Source organism: Panthera onca, chromosome B2 (assembly GCF_046562875.1).
Source record: "Panthera onca isolate mPanOnc1 chromosome B2, mPanOnc1 haplotype 2, whole genome shotgun sequence".
NCBI lineage: Eukaryota > Metazoa > Chordata > Mammalia > Carnivora > Felidae > Panthera > Panthera onca.
The window spans coordinates 286245-295961 of NC_138343.1; the positions used below are offsets into that span (position 1 = coordinate 286245).

The 9717-nt window shown below is 45.2% G+C and overlaps 1 long non-coding RNA gene across 3 annotated transcripts in view; it reads right to left on the reverse strand.

The window, feature by feature from the left end:
• The window catches only part of LOC132666576 (uncharacterized), a 47445-nt gene extending 37843 nt beyond the window's left edge, over positions 1-9602 (reverse strand). For all 3 annotated transcript variants that reach the window (XR_014137674.1, XR_014137676.1, XR_014137675.1), the window contains exons 1-4: positions 7794-9602; positions 7708-7743; positions 7477-7620; positions 6007-6409 (exon numbers count right to left, since the gene is read on the reverse strand). This is a non-coding gene — a long non-coding RNA (uncharacterized LOC132666576). The remainder of the gene's footprint in view (positions 1-6006; positions 6410-7476; positions 7621-7707; positions 7744-7793) is intronic.
• Positions 9603-9717: the final 115 nt, after the last annotated feature.

Sequence of the window (9717 nt, forward strand, 5' to 3'; positions counted from 1 at the left end):
ATTCACAATCAATCAACGTGATACACTACATTAATAAAAGAAAGTATAAGAACTACATGATCCTTTCAATAGATGCAGAAGAAGCATTTGACAAAGTACACCATCTATTCATAATAAAAACCTTTGAGGATTGGAGGGAACATGCCTCAACATCATAAAAGCCATATACAAAAACCCCACAGCTAATATCATCCTCAATGGGGAAAAACTGAGAGCTTTCCCCCTAAGGTCAGGAACACAACAGGGATGTCCACTCTCACTACTGTTGTTCAACATAGCGTTGGAAGTCTAGCCTCAGCAATCAGACAACAAAAACAAATAAAAGGCATCCAAACCAGCAAGGAAGAAGTTAAACATTCACTATTTGCAGATGACATGATACTCTATGTAGAAAACCCAAAAGACTCCATCAAAAAATTGCTAGAATTGATACATGAATTCAGTAAAGTCACAGGATACAAAATCAACATACAGAAATCTGTTGCATTTTTATACACCAATAATGAAGCAGCAGAAAGAGAAATCAAGGAACCAATCCATTTACAATTGCACCAAAAAACATAATATACCTAGGAATAAACCTAACCAAAGATGTAAAGGACCTGTACTCTCAAAACTACAAAGCATTTATGAAAGAAATTGAAGAAAACAGAAAAAAATGGAAAAGCATTTCAGACTCATGGATTGGAAGAATACTGTTAAAATATCTATACTACCCAAAGCAATCTACATATTCAATGCAATTCCTATCAAGATAAAACCAGCATTCTTCACAGAGCTAAAACAAACAATCCTAAAATTTGTATGGAACCAGAAAAGACCTCGAATAGCCAAAGCAATCTTGAAAAAGAAAACCATAGCTGGAAGCATCACAATTCCAGACTTCAAGATGTATTACAAAGGTGTATTCATCAAGATAGTATGGTACTGGCACAAAAACAGGCACTTAGATCAAGAATATCCAATGGAATAAAGACAGTCTCTTCAGCAATCGGTGTTGGGAAAGCTGGACAGCAGAAGAATGAACCTGGACCACTTTCTTACACCATACACAAAAATAAACTCAAAATGGATGAAAGACCTAAACATAAGACAGGAAGCCATCAAAATCCTAGAAGAGAGAGCAAGCAAAAATCTCTTTGACCTTGGCCGCAGCAATTCTAACTAGACATGTCTCCAGAGACAAGGGAAACAAAAGCGAAAATGAACTATCGAGATAAAAACTTCTGCACAGAGAAGGAAACAATCAGCAAAACTAAAAGACAAATGACAGATGGGAGAAGATATTTGCACATGACATATCAGATAAAAGGCTAGTATCCAAAATTTATAAAGAACTTATTAAACTTAATAACCAAAAAAAAACAAAAAACAAAAACAAAAAAAACAACAAATAATCCAGTTAAGAAATGGGCAAAAGACTTTAACAGACACTTTTCCAAAGAAGACATTCAGATGGCAATCAGACACATAAAAAGATGCTCAACATCACTCATCATCAGGGAAATAAAAATCAAAACCACAATGAGATACCACCACACCTGTCAGAATGGCTAAAATTCACAATTCAGGAAACAACGGATGTTGGTGAAGATGCAGAGAAAGGGGAACCTCTTGCACTGTTGGGAATGCAAACTGGTGCGGCTGCTCTGGAAAACAGTATGGAGTTTTGTCGGAAAACTAAAAATAGAACTACCCCACAACCCAGCAATTGCACTACTAGATATTTATCCAAGGGATGCAAATATCCTGCTTCGAAGGGGCACATGCACCCCAATGTTTATAGCAGCACTACCAACAATAGTCACGTTATGAATAGAGCCCAAATGTCCATTGACTAATGAATCAACTGAAGAAGGTATGTGTGTACGTGTGTGTGTGTGTGTACACACACACACACACACACACACACACACACACACACACTGGAATCATATATACTCAGCCATAAAAAAGAATGAAATCTTGCCATTTGCAGTGACATGGATGGAGCTAGAGTGTATTATGCTAAGTGAAATAAGTCAGGCATAGAAAGACAAATACCATGTGATTTTACTATGTGGAATTTAAGAAACAAAATTGATGAACATAGGGGAAGGGTGGGGAAGGAGAGGGAAAGATACCATAAGAGATTCTTAAAGATGGAAAACAAACCGAGGGACGATGGAGGGAGGTGGGTGGGGGATGGGCTAGATGGATGATGGACATTAAGGAGGGCACTTACTGGGAGGAGCACCAGGTGTTATATGTAAGTGATGAACCCCTGGGCTCTACTCTTGAAACCAATACTATACTATGAGTTAACTAACTAGAATTTAAAGAAAAACTTAAACAAAGAAACTGATTTGTGAACCCAAAGGTGAAAAGGGAATTCTCCTCTTCATTCAATTAGAGTGGATGAGATACTATACAACCCAGCCCCCACCCCATCTGGCCAGGGAAAGCAGACTGAGAAGCTCACACAAGCAGAGGACAACTTTATTCCTGCAGATCCTCATATCATTGCTGTGGGTGCTGCCTTTCTGACACTTGGGATGCAACCTTGGACGTTCCTAACACCTGCTTTTCTACAGACTACTCATCAGGGTTAGCGCTCCTTTAGTTACTAGTCATGCAATGTCCTCTTGCCCTACTTCCTCAGGGTTTCAAAGTAGTCTGTAATATGCCAAGAGTGGATTAAATAAACCTCAGCACAATGTGAGCTACTGGTACGATCATGAAGTAGCCCCCGTGAAGAACCCACTAAGATCACATTGCATACCTGTTTAAAGCTGGGTAGTCCTTGAGGGAGGATGATATCCAGGGCTCTGTGTCCTTCTTAGGAACCATGCAGATAGAGCCCACAGAGATGTTGCACAATGTAGACAGGCTAGATGGTTAGTCTTATAGCCTCCAATCAGAAAGGAAAAGTGCCCCCACCCTCCTGATTAACCTGACTAACCTCTTTGGATATTAGAGGTAAAACATCCCATGAATCTGCACCAAATTCCTAGCAAGCAACATTTGAACAGGACCCTGGTGACAAAAAGCTTTGGAGGTGCCCAAGCTGCTGTAAAACAAGGCTGCCATTGGGGTCCCTGTATCCTTCAGGAGATTTAAAAAAAAAAAAATTTTTTTAATGTTTATTTATTCTTGAGAGAGAGACAGAGAGAGACAGAGCGTGAGTGGGGGAGGGTCAGAGAGAGAAGGAGACACAGAATCTGAAGTAGGCTCCAGGCTCTGAGCTGTCAGCACAGAGCCTGACGCGGGGCTCAAACTCACAAACTGTGAGATCGTGACCTGAGCTGAAGTCGGACGCCTAACCGACTGAGTCACCCAGGTGCCCCCCACTTCAGGAGATTTTATTAAAATTTGTCTTAAAAAATTTTAGTAGCAAGGTAGTCACATGATTCTACAAACAGTAAAAAGTTTTACAGATACTTCTGCCCTAATGTTATATATGTATCCCTGGGGGAAAGAAATTCACAAGTTGCAAAACATCCCCAGAAATAATAGGGTTTATAGTGGAAAATAGTGTTTTGGCAGCCAACTCAAAATCTACACACCTCTGTGACCACAATACCAACAAAATGATAACAATTCCCAGCACAGTTTGGGAAAGACGTGTTAAACTCCTAATAGATAAAGATTATAACATGAAATAAAGGGCTTTACTGATATAAAAGGCAAAACTAAAGATCTCTTGAGAGTATGAGGGAAGAAGGAAGCTGCTGGTTCATGGAGACAGGCAGAGGGACATCACCACTTGTGTTTCAGGACAGGGGCATCTGGGTGGTTCAATGGGTTAAGTGACTCTTGCCTCAGCTCAGGTGTTATCTTAGGGTGATGAGGTGGGCTCCGAGCCAGGCTCTGTCCCCAGTGTGAAGCCTCCTTTTAAAACACAGCTCTTTGGGGCACCTGGGTGGCTCCGTCGGTTGAGCGGCCGACTTCGGCTCAGGTCACGATCTCGCGGTCTGTGAGTTCAAGCCCCGCGTCGGGCTCTGTGCTGACTGCTCAGAGCCTGGAGCCTGTTTCGGATTCTGTGTCTCCCTCTCTCTCTGACCCTCCCCCGTTCATGCTCTGTCTCTGTCTCAAAAATAAATAAAACGTTAAAAAATTAAAAAAAAAAAAAAAAACAGCTCTGGGATAAGCAGTTGAGGTTTTGCCAGTGATGGTAGGCTCTGGCTCACCACCTTGTGCTTGTTTCTGTTTGGCTTAAAAAAGACATCTGGGTTCATTTTGCTGTCCTGCTACCTTCTCTCCTTAAGAAGCAGCTTAGAGAGCTCCAAACACAACCTTACCCCAGAAGTGCAGTCTGCCCAGCAGCGGTCACTTCTTCCAGTGGACACACGTCCTGTGCACATTTCCCGTGGAAGACAGCAGGCAGAGCTCCTGGGGGGCAGCCTAATGAAGACTTCCTGCTGCACTTTTGGGGGCCCGCACAGAGTGAGTTGTGGCTGCTCTCATGCAGGAAGGGTCTGCAGCAGCATATTAATACTCTCATTCCCAAAAAAGGTGCATGATGATTAGGGGGGGTACGTAGTAAGCATTTCAAAATGAAGGATGTATCAGGGCTCCTGGGTGGCTCAGTCGGCTAAGCGTCTGACTTCAGTTCGGGTCATGATCTCACAGTTCATGAGTTGGAGCCCCACGTCAGGCTCTGTGCTGACAGCTCAGAGCCTGGAGCCTGCTTCAGATTCTGTCTCCTTTCTCCCTGCCCCTCCTCTGCTCATGCTCTGTGCCTGTCTCTCTCTCTCAACACTAAATAAACATTTAAAAACTTTTAAACAGGGACTGTGTCCAAAAAGAGTGAGGAGGATGGAGGAGGGGTGAACAGCATCACACACAGCCCTGTTCTTCCGTGGCCGGCTCTGTTCAGCTGTGTTTGGTACTTTGCTGAGCTGGGACGCTTGCGTGTGGCACAGTGCGGCTTCCATACTTTGCTGACACTCCCCTACTTATTCATTTGCTGTAAGGAACACTCACTGCCTCAGTAGGGACAGGAAAGTGTCCTGCCCCTGCTCCTGTCCACCATTTGTGCAGTTCACTTCTCGTCCTCAGACACATAGCATCTTTCTTTAGTTTCTTGCGTATCTTCTAGTTTATGAGAATATCAATGGAGTCTTTGTTCCATCCTCTTTTTTAATACAAAGGTAGCCTACCATACACTGTTCCTCATCTTGCTGCTTTCACTTAGGAATGTACTTGGAGATCTTACCAAAAGTACACAGAGAACTGCGCTGAGATTAGTTTTTCATTGAATAGGATTCCATTGTGTGAATACATGAATGGGGCAGAGGTCCAAAACTGATGGACACATGGGTACATGTGCCAGGATACATGTGGGATAATGTTTATAGCAGTGTTGACCATAATAGCAAAAAGATGGGGACAGACCAAATTCCAGGAACAGTAGAATGAAGAAGAAAAAAATGCAAATTGTTCATATCTGAAATACTACACAGCAATGAAAATTAAGGCATCAAACCTAAATGCATCAAGATGGTGAATCTCAAAAACAAAGACAAGTCACAGAAGAACACGTGCAGGGGGATTTCCAGGTACAGAAACTTCAAAAACAGGCAAAACCAGACAAGGTACTATTTAGAGTTACAAACATGTATAAAAAAGAAGCATAAAGAAAAACCAAGGAATGATGATCACACAAGTGCAGATTGATCCTTATGTCTGGGGGAGACCACGAGTGAAATACTGCTTAGGGACACACAGTGAAAGGCACTGGGAATGTCTGATTTCTTAAATGAGAGATGAATGCCAGAGCCTACTTTATTACCTTACCATTAACGCTTTAAAACATATAACGTATTATGTATACTCTTGAACACATGGTGTATTTCAGTTTTTAACAGACTGAGAGGAAAGGAAATGCAGAGAGCAGGTACAGACAAGATTTTCAAGTTATAAGGAACAGACATGAGAGAAGGGCTGGCTGAGGAAAAATGATTGAAAAACTTAGATATCAAGGAATGTTTCTCTTAACAGGAGATATTATATGTTTATGCTCACGAGTTAGTGAAAAGGTAGAAAATGCTGGAGCAGGAGATGGGATATTTGTGGATGCAGAATCTCAGAAAACAGAGGGGATGGGATCCAGCCTTGTCTGTGGTGGTGTCTCCCAAGATGGCTCCAGGCTTGTCTGTGTGGTGTTTCCCAGGACTGCACAATAGTCACAGAGGTTCTGCTGCAGGAGAAGTTGCTGGAACTTCCCAGAAATCCACCGTCTTGGGTGCAGGAGAAAGCCGTTCACACCAGGAACACTCCAATATAAAGCCACCCAAGCGGGGTGCCAAGAAGCTGCTGGTGGCTGTGTCTTGCTGACCATCATGCATTGCAGACACTGGATGTTAGGGAAGTTTCTGGTGCTTTGGGAGGTGCCAGCTGCAGGAGCCTGGCATGGAGCACACCAGAACTAGGAAGCAAAAATCATTTTCTTCCTTCAAACACAGAATAAATAAACTGGTTTCTCCAACAAATTAATAGTGTGAAACTAAAGGATTGTTATAGATAAAAAGAACATTAAAAGACATAATAATAAAATGCCATATATTGTCAAAGGATAATTTTCAAAAAGTTAAAAACAATGGTCCTATACAAATATAAACTGAGCATGTATCAAAGTTATATTGACATGGGGACCAGTAAAAAAAGAACTATTCCAAAGACATTTCAAAAATCAGAGCACACGTGCACATTGAGTGCATGTATTTTATATCTCTACTGAACAATATTCATTGGCATTGCTTCTGACCAAGAATCACTTGCATCTACGTCACTTTCCATAAGCTAACATCTGCCCATAGAGAGTCCTCCAAAAATCCTGCCATGGTAAGTCCAACAGGGCTGTGCTAGAGAATTAGATCGTTGTTTTGTGGGCCTGTTGGAAAATGCTCCAGTGTTGCTCAGAAAGCATACACAGTCTTCATTTTGCCCATTTCCAAGTTTGGGATTTTTTTCCTTAATAGTGTGGCCCTTATTTGCATCGGGATTGAGACAACTTAATTGTAAAAAGACATCTTTGAGAAAATCAGGAAGTTTGAATATAGTCTGGGTGCTAAAAGCTATTATTGAAAATATTGATTACATGAATACTTTTACTTGGTGAGATGGTGGCATTTTGGTGATGTAAGCAAATGAAATCCCCGTGGTTAAAAGAGCTAACTTTTAACTTTTTCTAAGCTTTTTTAGATAGCTTTTTCTAGCTTTTTAAGATAGTCATTTATTCTGGTCCTGATGCAAAGGCATCCTTCGTATGAAAGATTCAGACAAATGCTTTGCATCTTTACCAATGGAAACCTCATATTTTCAAGGACTTTTGTTTGGAGGCCTCTTTGCAAGCACTCTAATATTCTTAAAGCCTTGAGATTTCCAGATGCCACATTTTAACTCAATATATTTATACTGTGCAAAGTCAGTTTTAGAGGGGACCCCCTAGTTCTTCCTGAGGTTAAACCTGGGTTGCTCCAGGAACATACTTACAACATCCTGTTGCTTAAGATTCTCATTTCAGGGGCACATGGGTGGCTCTTTCAGTTAAACTTCCGACTCTTGATTTCAGCTCAGGTCATAATCTCAGGGTCTTGAGTTCAAGCCCTGAACTGGGCTCTGTGCTGGGTATAAAGCCTACTTAAAAAAAAAAAAAAAAAAAAAAAAGATTCTCATTTCAAATGGAAGTAATTATACTACACCCTTTGGCCTCCCAACACTCACCGTTCCAGAAGTTTTATATGTACTATCTTATTTAATCTTCCCAGCATCTCTGTGAAGTGGGTATAATATGTATTATCTTACTTAACCCTCACAGCAGCTCTGTGAATTACCATCTCTATTTTGCAGAGAAAGAGCCTGTGGCACATAGAGTTTGAGCAACTCTCCAAAGTCACACCAAAAGTAGCTGAGAGTAGGATTCAAGGGCATGTAGAGCCAAACAGAGACTGGACTCCAAAGTCAGACATCTAATCAGCCGCATTTACTGCACTGGACTCCATCTGGTGTGAGCACCGGACCAGAGAACCGGAAGAAGGAATTTTGGCTGTGTTCCGAGAAAGGCGGGAGGCCAGTAAGTCTGAACATGCAGCAGCCAGAGAGGATAGTACTACCCTATGCTGCTACAAATCCATCTCTAACCACAAAACAAGGCCTGGAGTCAGCATTTCCACTGCTGTAACTCAGACCTGAGAAGGTATGGTGTGCTGAAGTGCATGACCAATACTGCAGCCAGGCCGGTTGACACAGCTTCAGAAAGCTTCCAGAAACGCCCAAGCAGAGATCATTCATTCAACATACATTTGCTGAGTGGCAGGCAGGTGCCCGGAAGGAGGCAGGGAACGTGTCCACTCTCATGGGACGCACAAGCGGGGCGGGCAGAGACACCGACAGGAGAGTAAGAGGCTTTCCAATGCTGACACGTGCATGAAGACAGTGACAGAATGAAGGCCGGTCTAAGACGCCAACTGAGCCGCTAACAAGAGGGCAGCTGTGTGAGGGGCAGGGGCAGAGTGTTTCAGGCCAGAGGGGTTGAAGCGCAGGGACGGAGACAGAAGTGGCTCAGAGAGATAAGTACGGTCTTCCTGCGTCTCTAAGTGGGCAGGGAAGGTATCATATAATTTGAAGCACGGCAGGGGACCTCTATGGCTACAGAACGGCCTCTGAGTGGGGCAAGGGTCAGGGACAGAGAGAGGACACACCAGTAGCACGGAAACACTTAAGGAGCATTTTACGCACGCTTTCTTCCACAACACCCACCACAAGACCAGGTGGCAGCAGTGTCCAGGCTGTGCTGAGACCACACCCAGAGCCCAGGCCGGCCCGCGTCCTGTTCAGAGGGTGAGGCCAACACCCCTCCACCCCAGAGAGGGGCTTCCAGTGGCACCGCGGCAGAAAGGGAGAGAAGACTGCCTGGCGTGGGGGTGGGGGCGCACACGGAGGTGGAGAAACAAGGCCGCGTAGGTCTGAATGGCCCACCGCGAGAGGGCCAGGGGCGGGCAGGTGCTAAGGTTTAGGACCCCGCCAGCCACCCTCTTACCCCTACCCTGGCCTTCCGGCGCCCTTAGGGGCGGAGACACGTTGGCGGCTGGCGCGGAGCCTGGGCGCACGCGCCGGAGCCGCCACGGACCCTCCCCACCGGGGTCTCAGGGACTCGAGTGTCCCGCATCCAGCCCCGAGGAGGAAGACAGCCGCCCTGAGCGGGGCCCGGGCACCGGAGCTCTGGGAAACTCGGTGTTCCCTTCTGTCCAGTGGGAACAGTAACGCCGTCCTGTTCAAGGGTATTCTGTGTACGGCCCCTCACTCGTCGCAGGCGCTTCGAAAACAGCAGTTAATTTTTGTAAACAGCGCCCATTAAGTCTGTGCTTGCTAAGGGCCTTCCGGGTTCCGGAGGCGAATTTAGGCCACGTTGGGGGCGAGGAGGCCTAGTTGAGGCCGAGCGCCTGGTGCGCGCCACCCCGCCGCAGAGCCCCCTCCGACGCCGACCCAGCGCTGGGGGAGGCAAGGGATCCAGTCGGAATCCTGCAAACCAGCCGCCAGGTTTCGGAACCCGGTCCCGCCATCCCGCCGCCGGGAGCGCGCCCCGCGTACCTGGGCTCCGCCCGCGCGCAGGCTTTCCCCTCCCCCCGCCGGGCTGGGCCCGCGATGCCCCGCCCCCTGCAGAGACCCGCGGATTTGCCCAGTGATCAGTGACGTAGCAGAGCTGCGGGCTCCCATTGGGAGGCGGAGTTTGGC